The sequence below is a fragment of the Antechinus flavipes genome, chromosome X, assembly GCF_016432865.1.
Source record: "Antechinus flavipes isolate AdamAnt ecotype Samford, QLD, Australia chromosome X, AdamAnt_v2, whole genome shotgun sequence".
NCBI classification, from domain to species: domain Eukaryota; kingdom Metazoa; phylum Chordata; class Mammalia; order Dasyuromorphia; family Dasyuridae; genus Antechinus; species Antechinus flavipes.
In genome coordinates this window covers 8,940,396-8,957,310 of record NC_067404.1, presented here as the reverse complement: position 1 = coordinate 8,957,310, position 16,915 = coordinate 8,940,396, and the positions used below count along the sequence as shown (strand labels likewise).

The 16,915-nt window shown below is 37.0% G+C and overlaps 1 pseudogene; it reads right to left on the bottom strand.

Annotated features, from left to right (window-relative positions):
• Nucleotides 1-14,829: 14,829 nt before the first annotated feature.
• LOC127542796 (mothers against decapentaplegic homolog 4-like) lies at nucleotides 14,830-16,673 on the bottom strand (annotated as a pseudogene).
• Nucleotides 16,674-16,915: the final 242 nt, after the last annotated feature.

Below are 16,915 nucleotides of genomic sequence, written 5' to 3'. Positions count from 1 at the left end.
CTCTACCAAGAAAATCCTATATGGGGTCACAAAAAGTCGAACATGATTGAAACAACTGAACAACAACAAATACTATGTTATTAGGCATGTATTAAGTGCCATTAAGCATAATGTAATTTTCCTGCTTGTTTATTTTTTATTGTTTTTTTTTACATTTTAATATTTTATTATTGTTTTATTTGTTTACATTTAATATTTACTGTTGCCTTATCTGAAATCATGATAGCTAATCCTACTATTCTGAGTTCAGCTGTGTGTAATAGATTTTGCTCCAGCTTCTCATTTCAGTACTATTCAAATAATTGTGTTTCAGTTGTAGTCTGTTTCCTAATCCATTCTACTATTTTCTTCCATTTTATAAAAGAATAGATTTCATTGACATTCATATATATGATTGTTAATCATTTTGTCCTCTTGTGCTTTTTTCTCCCTTTATTTCTCCTTCCATCTTGGGAATTTGCCTGACACTTGAGACTTATAAAGTGAAATAGCCTGTTTTCTCTTTGTTGCAGCATTTCTCAATAGAATGAGTCTATCCCTGATCCCAGGTTTTTATTTTTTTCTTTTCTTTTAGCTCCTCCATCCTTACATTCTTCTTTCTAGCATTTCAGATTATTTTGCATAGGCCAATTCAATTTTTATTTTGCTTTCTCTCTTAGCCTCCTTTCTACCCCTCTTTTGTCCCTGTCTTCATCATCTATTCCCTTTTCAGTTTAATTTATATGTAATTGTACTCAGTCTTCCTTTACCTTTTACTAAATTACTATTTCCCTCACTCCTTCTTCTATACTTATATAGTCTTCATTTTACCTCTATGGTTGTTCAAGTTGAGACCTGTTCTTTATGACCCCATTAGGATTTTCTTGGCAAAGATACTGGAGTGGTTTGTCATTTTCTTCTCCAGCTCAGTTTACAGATGAGAAACTGAGGCAAACTGGGTCATACATACAGTTAGTCAGTATCTGAGGTCAGATTTGAACTCAGATCTTTCTGACTCCAGACTCTATTCACTGAGTTACCTAGCTGCCCTGTGCCCTGTGTATACTGAAGTGGATACTGGCTTTTGAGTCAGAACACTGTACTGTACATGGGGTTTTCTTGACAAAAAACTTAGCAAGGGTACTTCTCCAGTGGATTCAGGCAAAGAGAGGTTAAGTGCCCAAAGTCACAGAGCTAATAAGTGTCAGCGGCTGAATATAAACTCAGTTCTTCCCGAGTCCAGGTCCAGAACTCTATCTATGGCATCACCTAGCTGACTTTATTATATAGTAGTAATTTCCTTCTGCTTATTCCTTCTTTCCTCCCCAGTAATTGTAACCTGGATCTCCTTTTATTTGTCTTCTAAGACTGTTAAAACAGAAAAAAATCCATATACGCTTTCTATTTAACATGTCTGACTCTTAAAAATAATAAAGGTTCTGAGGATACACTTTTCTTATTTTTTATTAAGATGTAAAGAATGTATCCCTACATATTCCCGTTCAGTTATATAAATACACACCTACACATACTTCTTTATGTTTCTCTTGGCACCATTATTTCCATTTCTAAATGTCTACTTAATTCTAAGTTTTTCACCAGAAATTTTTGAAAATCTTCCATTCTACTAAAAATTCATTTTCCTATGTAGGATTTGATTTAGTTTTTCTGGATAAGTTATCCTTGGATGTAGACCTTTATTTCTTGCCTTTTGGAGTATATTCCAAGCTCTCCTCTCCTTTAAGTGAAGTTCCACAGTTTTGCATCTTCTTTGATGTGGCTCCTTGGAATTTGGACTCTTTTTTGGATGCCTCGAGTATTTTTTCTTTCATCTGAGAGCTCTGGATTTCAGCTAGATGTTTCTGGAGTTCTCATTTTGGAATTTCTTTTTGGTCGTAACCAATGGATGCCTTCTGTTTTCATTTTGCCCCCTGTATCTAAAACTTCTAGGCAATTTTCATTTATAATTTCCTGAACTATGCTACACAAACTATTTTTCTGATTATAATTTTTGTGACTAATAATTGTTAGATTTTCTCTCTTTAATTTTTTTTTAGGTCAGTGGCTTTTGATTTATTTCTTAGATTTTCTACGGTTTTTATCTTTTGGTTTTTTTTCCTGTTCTTTTTTTTGCCTTTCTTTCCTCCTTGATCAGAGTTTTCCTTGGTTTGCCCATTAATGGTCATGAGACAAGGGAAAGTTTGTGCTTAGATTAAGTTCTACAACAAAATGGTTTGGGCAGGACAAGGCGTACTTGGTCCTAAATATAGTAAATCAAACTTATCCTTTCATTTAAGTAACTTTTTAAAAAGTAGTATTTTATTTTTCCAAATACATGTCAAGATACTTTTCAAAATTCATTTTTACAAAATTTTGTGTCCCAATTTTTTCTTCATCCCTTCCTTACCTGCCCCCTCCTCAAGAAAGCAAGCAATCTGATATAGATTAAATATGTGCAATTCTTTTAAACATATTGTACAAGAAAAATCAGATCAAAAGGGGAAAAGCTATGAGAAAGAAAAAAAAGTCCAAGCATGCAAACAACAATAACAGCAACAAAGGTGAAATTACTATGCTTTGATCGAAATTCAGTCTCCATAATTTTCTCTCTATAAGTGATTGGCATTTTCCATCTCAAGTCTTTTGGACTCATTTCTGTAACTTTGGGACTCTGCCTGGATGCTCCATCTACAGACAGAATTCTCCCTACTGATGGTTGTTGTGGTGGGGAAATAAGCAAGGCTCATCGGCCTTCTCCTTTCTACCCATTACCTTTAGTGAAGGAGGAGGGAAAGAAGCACTTATTGTGTACCTATTATAAACCTAGCACCAGACTAAGAAGTAAGTATTATTGTTATTCTCATTTTACAGCTGAGGAAGCTGAGTCAAATAGAAGTAAAGTATCTTGCCCAGGGTTATAAACAGCTAGTGAATTTTGAAGAATGGATTTGAACTGTCTTCTTGACTGAAGGCCCAATGCTTTCTTTGTTACATCATTTAGTCACCTTAGGGGTAGAGTTTGAGCTTGTTAATCTCCAAATGAAGGTAGCAGTAAACTCAAGGGCTTGCCCAAATATTTTAAATCTGAAGTTGGCCCATCAAGGAGGAAATCCCCAGCCAACCCTCTGCCAATATTCAGCAAATGAAATGACTAAACAATGAATAAAGGAATGAAAGGGTTACAAAAATCTCTGTTTACATCATGCCTTGTTAAAAAAAACCATTTAAACAGAGTATGAGACTTTAACAAGAACATAACCACATTTTAACACATTTAAAATTTAAAAGAATTCAAAGTAAAATATTAAAGCTAGGTGGCATAGTGAATAGAGTGCTGGGCCTGGAGTCAGGCCCAGACATTTACTAGCTATATGATCTTGAGGAAGTCACTTAACCGCTGTCTGCCTCAATTTTCTCATCTGAACAATAGGACTAATAATAATACCTCCCTTCCAGGGTTGTTGTGAAGTTCAAATGAGATAATAATTGTAAACCACTAAGCACGGTGCCTGCCACATAACACATAGATAAACAGATAAATAGATAACATAGATAAATGCTAGTTTTTTTGTCATTATTAAAACTTAATTTTCAGTAGAGGCAATGCAGCGTCTACATGAAGTATCAGGAATCCTAATTTCTATTTGCAAGCAGAAAGACCTACTTCGATTCAGGGGTTATCCAGTTAGATTGCTCCTCAAAAAAGCACGACTAAGTATCTTCTTCAAAGAATAGAAGAACTTACTATACAAAGGAGAGTGGTATACCCTTACAAGGATATTCTATAGACTTCTGACAGTTTCTGCTCAGAATTACTGAGTAACCTTGAAGAATTTACTTTACCTAGTTTTTCCCAATCCAGTTTTGATTCTAGGGAAATTTTCCCCTATATTACTATATACAAGCAATATATATATATATATATATATATATATATAATATAATACAGTATATATGTTATATACTGTATTACTATATACAAGCAATATGCCTTTAGGCTATTCAAGACATATAATAGTTAGGCTTTTAGTCAACCAAATGAGATGGATCATGTCTATCCAATTCATTCTAATGTAATTGTCAGATTAATCTTCCAATGCAGAAAATTGATCGTTTGGGCCTTACAAATTTCTTTAGCTCATGGTTGCCCACCAAATAAATCTCACATTCTTTAACTTGGTGTGTAAAGCCCTCTACAACGTGGACTTTAGCGTGCTTTTTCCGACTTATACCACACTATTCCCCTTCTAACACCTTGAACAATAGCAAAATTAGGCTAATTAGTATTTCTTGAGCACATCCCATATGAAATCATAAAATTTTATAGTTGAAAGTAGGAGTATGCTGGAACTAGCTCTAACCAGCTTGTAAGAATCTATTGTTAAGTTTTCAGTGAGACCATTTGCACCTTGGAAATTGACAAATGCTACAAATTAGGGCTTGACTTATTGGCAAGAGGTTGGCAAACTATGGCCTCCAGTGCATGAGTTTATTCTTAACTTGAGGATCATATAAAAACAAGCAGAGAGCCAGATTTGGCTGCTAAGATATAGTTTGCTGATATTAGCTCACAGGAAGTACAAAATCAAACAGATGGTTGGGACCAAGAACCAGAGTTTGCTGACTCCTGGTCTAGACTTAAGAAAACATTAATAATGTAAATTAAACTTAAAGTATATGCTGCATACATTTTGGGGGATGAGTTGCTAAATATTTACCAGTACATTCCTGGTTGGAAAAGGGAACATAGGATGTCTTATCCAGGGTTGAAATGGAAGAATTATTTTTAGATGGAGAAATCTTCTAGAATGTTCCTGTTTGTGGATAACATCACACTAACAGCATCAACCTCCAGAACATCACAGAATTCTTGAAATGAGATCCATGATTTTTCCAGAGATGAGCTTAAAATTCCATTCAGAAAACAAATAAATGGATAGAAAATACCTACTGTCAATATTATGATATATGGTTAACTAACTCACTGAGTTAATACTGTATGTGCAAGATGATCAAATCATTGGACCTCAAAGTAAGAGGAGCAGCATAGGTTGCAGTGCTTTCATTTATCCCAAGTTGTTCCCTATCACAAAGATTCATCTTTTGAAATGTTCTCCTGGTAATGCAGTATGACTGTCAGTCTTGGAACACCACAGCATCTAAGGATCCATAATTACAGATGACCCTGAGAAAAATGGAGAAATACATTGAGGAAACAAATAGGTTTCCTCAGTGAAGGCATACTCAAAAAGTGGCATAAGGAACATTCAGAGACAACCAGGTGGTACAGTGGATACAGTGTTGGGCTTAGAGTCAGACAAATGACTTTCTACCATGTAGATCAAAGGTTATCCAAACTTTGTCATCCTGTGGTACAACTTCTTGCACAGAACCTCCCCATAGAGATATCCATCACTGTTGCTCACCTCCTTTCTCTTTTTATCATTTTATTTATTTATTTAATACTTTTCCCCACTTACATTTAAAACAATTTTTTACATTTGTTTTTAAAATTTTTGAGTTCTAGGTTCTCTCCCTTATCCCTATCCTCAATTAAGAAACCGCATTTGAAGTTATGCAAAACATTTCCCTAAGAGTGATATTGTGAAAGAAAACTTAGATGTCCCACCCTAATGAAAAAAAAAAAACCCTCAAGAAAAATAGTTTAAAACACAATCAGTTTCTTCTCTGGTAGAATTTTTCATTATAAGTTTTTCGGAGTAGTCATGGATCATTGTACTGCTGAGAATAGCAAAGTCATTTACAGCTGGTTATCCAAGAACATTAGAGAGGCTTGGAGAGACTTACGTGAACTGATGCTAAGTGAAATGAGCAGAACCAGGAGATCATTATACACTTCAACAATAAGACTATATGACAATCAATTCTGATGGACGTGGCTCTCTTCAACATTGAGATGATTCAAACAAGTTCCACTTGTTTAGTGACAAAGAGAGCCATCTACACCCAGAGGGAGAACTGTGGGAACAGAGGGTGGATCACAACATAGTATTCTCACTCTCTCTGTTGTTATTTGCTTGCATTTTGTTTTCTTTCTCAGTTTTTCTTTTCCTTCCTTCTTGATCTGATTTTTCTTGTGCAGCAAGATAACTGTATAAATGTGTATACATATATTGGATTTAATATATATTTCAATATATTTAACATGTATTGGACACATATATTGGATTTAACATATATTTCAACATATTTAACATGTATTGGACTACATGCCAGCTAGGGGAGAGGGTGGGGGGAAGAAGGAGAAAATATGGAACAAAGGTTTTGCAAGGGTCAATGTTGGAAAAATTACCCATGCATATGCTTTGTAAATTAATTAATTAATTGAAAAAATAAAATGGTTCTATCAGTTCACAATTCCAAAAAAAATTCTTCTGGTATCCATGCCAGTAGTGGTAAAATTAAGTCAAAGGATATACATAATATATAGCCCTTTGAGCATAGATCCATTGGGGCATGGCTCTTATTTTTTATAAATTTGACTCATTTCCCTCTATGTTTGAGAAATGAGTCCTTATTAGAGAAAATTGCTTCAAAATCTTTTTACAATTACTATTGCTAACTGTATTTCTCTCCATTTATTCTCTTTCCTTTTACCCTGTCCCTCCTCAGAAGTAGCTTACTACTGACCACTCTGTCCCTTAATATGCCCTCTCTTTCTTAACCTTCTCCCTTTCTATATCACATTCCCTATCTATTTTCCTGCAGAGTAAGATATATTTCTATTCCCATGTTGAATGTATGTTATTTCCTCTTTGAACCAATTCTAATGACAGTAAGGTTCACTTACTCACCCTCTCTCCTCTCCCTCTTCCCCTCCACTGTAAAACATTTTTCTTGCTTCTATTTTTATGGCAGATAATTTACATCATTCCATTTTCCCCTTTCTCTTTCTCCCAGTACTTTCCTCTCTCACCTCTTAATTTTGTCATTTTTAAAGATATCATCCCTTCATATTCAACTTACATCTGTGCCCTCTGTCTATATAGATTCCTTCTAACTGCTTTAATAATGAGAAAGTTCTAATGAGTTACATATATCATCCTTCTATGTGAGAATGTAAACAGATAAATTTTATTAAGTCCCTATGGTATCACTTTCCTGGTTACCTCCAGAGTCCTGTATTTGACAATCAGGTTTTCCATTCAGCTCTGGTCTTTTCCTCATAGATGCTTGAAAGACCTCAATTTCATTGAATGACTAACTTTTCCTCTGAAGAATTATATTCAGTTTTGCTGAGTAGATGATTTTGGGTTGTTATCCTAGCTTCATTGATCTCCAGAATATCAATCCTTTAATGTAGAAGCTGCTAAATCTTGTGTTATCCTGACTATGGCTCCACTCTATTTGAATTATTTCTTTTTGGATGCTTGCAATATTTTTTCCTTTATGTGAAAATCTCAGAATTTGGCTATGATATTCCTGGAAATTTTCATTTTAGAATCTCTTTCAGGAGGTAATCAGTGGATTCTTTCAATTTTTATTTCACCCTCTGCTTCTAGAATATAGGACACTTTTCCTTGATAATTTCTTCTATTATTATTATAAAAGCCTTTTATTTTCAAAACATATGAATAGATAATTTTCAACATTCACCCTTGCAAAATCTTGTGTTCCAAATTTTTTTCCTTCCCTCCCTTACCCTCTGCCCTAAATAGTAAGTAATCCAATATATGCTAAACATGTGCAATTCTTCCATACATAGTTCCACAATTTTTTCCACAATATTTCTGCACAAGAAAAGTCATATCAAAAAGGAAAAAAAAATTAGAAAAGATGGAAGCCAACAACAAAAAGAGTGAAAATGCTATGTTGTGCTGTGCATACCCTTTGATCCAGCAGTATTACTACTGGGTTTATATCCCAAAGAGATTTTAAAGACAGTAAAGGGACCTGTATGTGCAAGAATGTTTGTGACAGCCCTTTTTGTAGTGGCTAGAAAGTGGAAATTGAATGGATACCTATCAATTGGAGAATGACTGAATACATTGTGGTACGTGAATATTATGGAATATTATTGTTCGGTAAGAAATGACCAGCGGGATGATTTCAGAAAGGCCTGGAGAAACTTACATGAACTGATGCTGAATGAAATGAGCAGGACCAGGAGATCATTATATACTTCAACAACAATACTATATGATGATCAATTCTGATGGAGTGGCCCTCTTTAGCAATGAGATGAACCAAATCAGTTCCAATAAAGCAGTAATGAACTGAACCAGCTACACCCAGAGAAAGAACTCTGGGAGATGCCTATGAACCACTACGTAGAATTCCCAATTTCTCTATTTTTGTCCACCTGCATTTTTTATTTCCTCCACAGGTTAATTGTACATTATTTCAAAGTCCGATTCTTTTTATACAGCAAAATAACTGTTTGAACATGTATACATATATTGTATTTAACTTATATTTCAACATATTTAACATGTATTGGTCAACCTGCCATCTGGGGGAAGGGGTGGGGGGAAAGAGGGGAAAGTTTTGCAAGAGTCAATGCTGAAAAATTACCCATGCATATATCTTGTAAATAAAAAGCTATACTAAAAAAATGCTATGTTGTGATCCATACTCAGTTCCCATAGTCTTCTCTCTAGGTGCAGATGGCTCTCTTTTTCCCAGGACAATTGGAACTGGCCTCAATCATCTTATTGTTGAAGAGAGCCACATCCATCAGAACTGATGATTGTACAATCTTGTTGTTGCAGTGTACAGTGATCTCCTGGTTTGGCTCATTTCACTCAGCATTAGTTCATGTAAGTCTCCCCAGGCCTCTCTGAAATCATTCTGTTGATCATTTCTTAAAGAACTATAATATTCCATAACATTTGTATACCATAATTTATTCACCCATTCTACAATTGATGGGTTTCCACTCAGTTTCCAGTTTCTTGCCACTAAAAAAAGGGCTGCCACAAACATTTTTGCACATGAGGATCTCTTTCCCTCCTTTATGATCTCTTTGGGATACAGGCCCAGTAGAGACACTGCTGGATCAAAGGGTATTATCAAAGTATCAAATACATTGATAGCCCTTTGGGCATAGTTCCAAATTGCTCTCCAGAATGGTTGGCTCAATTCACAACTCCACCAATAATGTATTAGTGTCCCAATTTTCCCACATTCTCTCCTACATTTATCTATCTTTTCCTGTCATCTTAGCTAACCTGAGATATGTGTAGTGGTACTTCAAAGTTGTCTTAATTTGCATTTCTCTGATCAATAGTGATTTAGAGCACTATTTCATATTACTAGAAATGGTTTTAATTTCTTCATCTGAAAATTGTTCATATCCTTTGACCATTTTCCTTGATAATTTCCTGAAAAACGATGTTCAGGCTCTTTTTTGGTTATGACTTTTAGGTGGACCAATAATTTTTAAATTATGTCCCCTGTCTTCTGGATTTATTTTCCAGGTCAATTGTTTTTCCAATGAGATGTTTGACATTATTTCTATTTTTTTCATTTTTTGTTTTGATTTATTATATCTTGATTTCTCATAAAGTCATTAGCTTCCATTTGCTCAATTCAAATTTTTAAAATAAATATTTCCTCAGTGAGTTTTAGTATCACCTTTCCCAATTGCCCAATTTTACTTTTTTAAGGCATTCTGCTCCTTATTAGCTTTTTTGTATTTCCTTTTGCACCTCTCTCAATTAATTCTCTTCCCAATTTTTCCTCTACCTCTCTTACTTGATTTTCAAAATCCCTTCTAAGTTCTTCCATGGCCTGAGACCAATTTTAATTTTTCTTGGAAGCTTTGGATATAGGAGTTTTGACTCTGTTATCACCTTCCGAGTGTGTTTTGATCTTTTTTTGTCAACATAATAACTTTCATTGCAACTTTTTCTGTTGTCTGCTCATTTTCCTAGCCTATCACTGAGATTTTAACTCTTTGTTTCTGTTTCCAGGGTGAAGGGTGCACTGTCCCAAGCTTCAGGGTTTTCTGTAGCTGTTTTCAGAGATCTTTCAAGGAACCTGACCACAAGCCCCCTTTTTTTGCCCTGGAGTTGTGAGGAGTGTCTCTGCCCCACCGTAAGCTGTAAGAGTTAGTGTGCTAAAGCAACAGTTGTGCTTAGTTGGCATTGGGGCCAAGTCCCAGGCTGGGGGTGCTTGACATGGCCTGTGCTGGAATTGCCCACTGGACTCCCACCCTCTTGTCACCTTTTCTGCTGATCTTCCAAGTCCTCTTTGGTGCCTCTGAGCGGAGGGGTCTAGAAACTGCCAGTACTGAAGTTGATTCAAAGTAAACCCATTCCTACTTTTCTGGCCTGGGGTGGGGACTGGGGCCAGGCCACTGCTGCACTGATTATTTCCTGCAGTGGGACTGTGCATTGGGCTTCCACCCTAGTTCCACAGATCTTTTCTGCTTATCTTCTAAGGTACTCCAACTTTTGGGATGTGTTTAGATTTGTTTAGAATCACTATTTAAAGGGATTTGGAGTGATTTGGACAGCAGGTTGGGTGAGTTCCTGCCTTTACTCTGCCATCTTGGCTCAGCCTTCCTCCTTTATTGATCATACATTTTTCATTGATATTCCTTTGTTCCTCAGACATCTCCTGCCCCTGGGCCTTTGTTCTGAGAGTCCTCGAATACACACTGTTACTTCTGTTTCAGTGAAAGCCTTTCTTCAAGCACTACAGAAAGTCCTTCTAGAAGCACTTTTCCTCTCAAACTAACTTATAATTACTTTGTATTTCTGCTCCCCATATTTATTTTCTACACACTTAAATCTGTACATTTTTTCTTTCCCTCTTTAGAATGGGAGTTCTGTTTTGCCTCAGTTTCTTCAACTATAAAATGGGGATAATAACTTGCAGGGTTATTGTGAGGATCAAATGATGTAATATTTATAAAAGCTTGGAATGTAATAGGCATTTCTTGGGTGCCAGTAAATACATGGTAGGGGGAGGACCCTACCATGTATTTACTGGCACCCAAGGAATGTAAGAAGGACTAGAGCCTCTCGTACATTAGGTGAACACTTTGTGGAGATTCTAAGGAAAAACTTGGACCATAGGATGCAAAAGTCTGGATAGCTTGTGATCTGCACTGGTGGAGGGAATTCCCTTATCAATGAGATCATGAATCTGTTGAAGTCTAAAAAGGACTTTCCAAATCACCCAGTCTAATTCTTGTGTACAGAACTAGCCTCTTCTAGAATACCTGTAGCAATGGGTAATTTCTTGAGGCAGCCTATCTCATCGTGAGATATTCCTAATTGTTTGAAAATTCTAGTATCTCTATCACCATCTTTCTGGATCTTGGCTTGGTCAGGAGAGCTCTCCTTCCCAACTGCTTCCTGGTATCTGTGAATTTGAGATTTACCATCTATGTCTTCAGTCTCTTCACTGAAAGAAAATTAAAAAGGATAGAGTCAATCATATTTGCCCGATTACATTTCACTGAAGACCTTCTAGTCAACATCAGGCTTATAATTATAATAATAAAGGAGCCTGGAGTGAGGATAGATTTCAGGCAGAGACATCAAGTCCTTTGCAGTAAAAGTAGGCAAAGGATGATGAAAACCTGAACTAAGGTGGTGGCTATTCTAATAGAGAGAAGGGATCAGTTGTGAAAGATATTATAGAGGTAGATGTGGCGACTGATTGGATGTGGGGTAAGAGAGAGTCGATCAATGAACAAACATTAGTCGGACAGTGTGCATTCTTATTAAGGGAGACAACATGAAAATAGCTGTGTATATTCAGGATATATCCAATGTAAATGGGAGGGCCCTGGGGTGAGGGAAGTTCTGCTGCACAGGGTGGGATCTAAGATGAGTCTTGAAGGGAGATGGGAAAACTGACTGGTAGAGGTGAGGAATTGAAGGAGAGCATTCCAGCCATGGAGAACAGCCAGTGCAAAGGTCATGGGTGAGGAATGGAGGATAATGCTGAAATGAGAAATCAGAGAGAATGAAAGGATTGTGACTTCATCACAGAAATGAGGACATCTGGAAGAGGAGAAGCTTTGGAGAAAAAGAGAGGAGTTCTATTTGGGACAGGTTGGGTTTGCAATATCTCTGGGATGTGTAATTTGAAATGTTCAATAGGAAATGGAATGTGTAGCACTGGACCTTGAGAAAGAGCCTTAGACTACTTATATCCAGTCCGTGGTAGCAGATAGCCCGAGGACTGAGAAAAGGCCATCAGATTGGGAAATCGAGATTTTGATGGCAGCATTAGAGGGAGGAATCTCTTGATAATTGGAGTGGTGAGTGGAAGCCAGATTAGGAAAGTTTAAGGAGCAAGTAAGAAAGCAAGTGGAAGCAATGAGTATAGATTGCTTTTACTAGGTGTTTGCCTGAGAAAGGAGAGGGAAAGAGGGAGGGAAGGGAAAGAGGGGGGAGGCAGGGAGGAGGAGGAGGGAAGGGAAAAGGGGAGAGAGAGAGAAATAGAGACAGAGAGACAGACAGAAAAACAAACAGAGACAATTACAGAGAGAAAGAGTCAGAAAAACAGAGATAGAGACACATATAGAGAGACAAAAAGAGACAGAAAAATAGAAACAGAGAGACAGAGGCAGAGGGCCAGAGGTCAGAAGGAGGAAAGGAGAAGAAGCTTGAGGTTGTAATTTGCTGGAGGAGATGAGAGAGAATGAACCCAAGGGTGTGCTGATAAATGTTTGGCAACATTTTCTCCAGAAAAAAATTTATGTACACACACTTTTAAGCTGTGACTTTCATATGAGATTCTCAGAGTTGTATTTCTACTTTTAGCTAGATAAAAAGAATACAAATTTGTTTTCTCATCTATTGTTCAGTCGATATAATTGCCAGTTTTTTCTACTTAGTTTCTCTATACAAAAGTCATGGTCAATCACTAGTGTGGTCATTGATGGCACAGATCTTTGGAATAACGCGAAAGTATAAAAATCTTGTCGGCAATCTTGCTCCAACATGCAAAACAAAATTTCAAAAAAGGTCATGAACTGTACAGGAAAGACAACACCTCGAGTTCAGAATGAATATAGACTGTCCATTATAAACAATCGTGATGTTGCCATTCCTCCACACAGCGTTCAACACAGATTATAGTATTTTCCAAAATACTAGTTATTCATTATTTAGTGTAAGCATCATCAACTTTGCAGAACAGTTTGGAATTTAAATGGAATAATAATACTCCTTTTAGTATTTTAAAAAAATACAAAAGTTTCCCTTCTGTATGAAGGAAAGCAACTCCTGTCCCAAGCTTTTTAGTAACCGGACTTGATACCCAGAAATTTAGAAAAAATATAACTGCTATTCTTCAACAAGGAAGAGAAATTTTTTAGGTTAAAAATGTGCAATTCTTCTAAACATGAGAAATACTTATTAATCACAGTTATTAAAAAGGGAACAACATGAAACTTGAAACAAGTTTTATCTTGTGATAAGGAGTTTTCAAATATGTGTATACATATTAACTTTGGCAAAGGTAACAATGAAACTGCGAGATAACGTGTATTAAATTTTTTTCTTCACTTGTTCAAGTTTCAAAGAAATTATTTTATAACAGGCCACACTGAAATGTTTGTGACCTAACTTCCTTAAAGGCAGTCAAGCTATTCATAACAATGTTAACTTACTGTGAAATGATTAACCAATGTGGACAACAATTTGAAATTATGCCCCGAGGGCTATAACACTGTGTATACCCTTTGATCCAGCAGTGTCCCTAATGGGTCTGTATCCCAAAGAGATCATAAAAAGGGGAAAGAACCCATATGTGCAAAACTGTGGCACCTCTTTTTTGTAGTGTCAAGGAAATGGAAAGTGAGTGGATGCCCATTAGTTAGAGAATGGTTGAATAAGTTATGGTATATAAATGTGATGGAATATTATCGTTCTATAAGAAATGATGTGTGGGCTGATTTCGGAAAAGCCTGCAGAGACTTAAATGAATTGATGTGGGGTAAAGTGAGCAGAACCAAGAGAACATTGTTCACAGCAACAACAAGATTATGTGATGGTCAACTCTGATGGCTGTGGCTCTTTTCAACAATGTGATGATTGAAGGGAATTCCAATAGACTAGTGATAGAAAATGCCTTCTGCATCCAGAGAGAACAATGGAGACTGATTGCAGATCAAAGCATAGTATTTTTACCTTTTTTTTGTTTTTCCCCCTTTCCTGATTTTTCTCACACAATAGGATAAATATGGAAATATGTTTCAAAGGATTGCACATATTTAACCTATCTCAGATTATTTGGTGTCTTGGGGAGGTTGAGAGATAAGGGAGGAAGGAGAAAAAGTTGAAACACAAAGTCTTACAAAAATGAATGTTGAAAGCTATCTTTACATGTATTTGGAAAAATAAAATGTTATCAAAAAAAAAAACTAATCTAAAGTCAAAAACCTCCAACAATATTGATTCACCCATATGGCACAGTATTCTTGATTAAGATACATGATTAAGAGCAATCACTCACATAAGAATAAGATAGTGTGGAATTATCTTGGAGAACTTTCTCTGAATTTAAACATAAGCAATATTGGATTTATTCTGTGGAATAAAGACTATACACAGATACACACACGCATGTCTGTGTGTGTAAGTATAAGTAATGTCTAGAAGGATCTAGTGTGTAATGAAAGTTACATTTTCCATCACCGGAAAGCTGCCGAGGGCTTCATCTGGATGGGTACCCCTCTGTTCCAAGTTGTAAGTCATGGCTCATATCCGAATGAGTTCCTAAATGAAGGGCAGATTTTAAAATCAGTTTTCTGATATGAAAAGGTCAAGCAGGGCAAAAGTAAACTTTATCTTGGGGTTGTAAACAGGATCGTAGTTTACAATCCACCATCCTGACAGATGACCACAGCATAGGAATCTCAGTCTACCAGCTGTGGACCTGCAATGAGTATAGTATTTCATCAAGGAGTTGGAGGACCTCAATACAGCAAGGCATTTCTGTCCCAGATCATCAGGTCCCCAGCTTTTATAAAACTCATCCTGAGCATGCAGAATTGTCATAGGCCATCCACACCAGTCCCAGAAACAGCTACAGACTGATAGCGGGGGCCATTCCCCATACTAAACCTAGTCCAAGTAGATTTCCTACTCTTGTTCTGGCCTGAGCAGCTGCTGCAGCTTGCACTATGGCAGCCGGGTACTGGGTCTGACAATGGCATTGCTGTAAATCAAACGCCTTAATACATCCACTGGGATAAATCTTATGAACAGCTTCTCCTGATGTTTGGCCAGTTTCTCTGTCTCAGTAGTACCCCTGCACAAACACCACATGATCACTGAGGCACCCTGCCCAAACATCACTTATACAGTCTAACAGCACACCCTTGCCTATGTGCAGCCTCGTTCTTTCGACAGCTTCAATCCTGTGAACAATGGAGAGTTGACCCAAGCAAAAGTGGTCTCCTCCAGACACCTGCTCCACATCGCCACCGACAGTAACGACTGGGCAGCTGGAAGGAACTTTAAATATCTCTCCTCCCTGAATGTCCATTTCAAAGTAGGCGATTGAACACCAACATTCAGGAACAGGTTGATTGAAAATGAGTCTGGAATACAATCTAATTGGGAACTGATCAGTAACATCCTGGACAGGGTGACTGACAGATGGTGCTAAAGGTGACTATTTTGGTGGAAAGGTACATTAGGCATGTATATTACAGCTCCAGTGCAGGTGGTATTATTGTTATGATGCTAAGTAGCCATCTTAATAGTAAATTCACTCTGCTGCTGTCCTGGGTCACTAAAGCTATCTGCAAAAGTCCTTCGCTGTGGCTGCCTGTCAACATGCTGGTAGACTGATCTGTGGAAGCCACAGGAATGTTGGGAAAGTCAGTGGTGCTGGTAGGGTTAAAATCAGATGAAGCTAATATGGCTGAGTTTTTAATATGTCTCTAAAGGTGCATGATTATTCAACGGACACTGTGTGGGCTAAATTGAATATCCTTCAGTGGACAAGGATGGACAGCCCTCCACATCATAAATATACTAAATGGAGCAGAACTTTGCCTTATCAGTCATGTGGAGTCAATGCCAGGTGATACAACTTATTCATAGTGATGTGGGTTCACACAGGCACGATCATATTTTAGGTCAAAAGGACATTGATTGTATTTCAATGTTTAAGTTCATTTTTGTGAAGTTCAGGCCACCTTCAAAGATGAGCATATTTGACATGCTGAAAAATTCCCAACCACCCACCAGACCCCACCAAGTCTGCCATCGAATGTCCTCTCTGTTGAGACACATTTATTAAGCCTGGTCCATTTGCAGTCATAGCTGTTAGTAAAGAATACAATTCGTTTTTCTTTTTCAGCTTCTTTGTGAAACTTTTGGTAGCTTTTATTTTTTTTACAAATGTTTCACTTTTTGTCCTTTGTCCAAAGTACATCAAAATATAAACATTGCTCATATTTACATCATTATTTGTGGGACTGTTAGTAATAGACATATTATCCCTTGGTTACTATTTTCATCTTTTGATTCAAATTATTCTAAAATTTTAAGAGCAATTGTGATAGTGCCCAGGAAGCAAGGAAAATTTCCAACATTGCCCACAGGCAAAACAGTTACAGACAAGAGATTCTGGATAAGCTTTGTTCTGGCCTTTGTATAACCCCTAACCCCCACTTACTCCACAGAGCTGCTTCCTCCTTCTCTTCCCAGGCTCCTGGAGCTGGAAGGGGACAGGGCACCACTGAGAGGATGCATGGATGTCACCAACTGGAATGCTCCATTAAAATGACCATACTTTTAAGTTTAAACCCACTTTCTTAAGTCTATTCAACTGACCGATCAATGGAATCCTTGTTGCTAGTAATTGCTGATTTCTGAGGTACAGATGCTCTCACTGACAATTTAGTAATGTGCTTTCTCAAGTCTATTAGAACTCATTGCAGCACATCCTTGGATCAACCACCCCAGTAGAGGGTCCGGCCTTGGAAAGGAGAAGG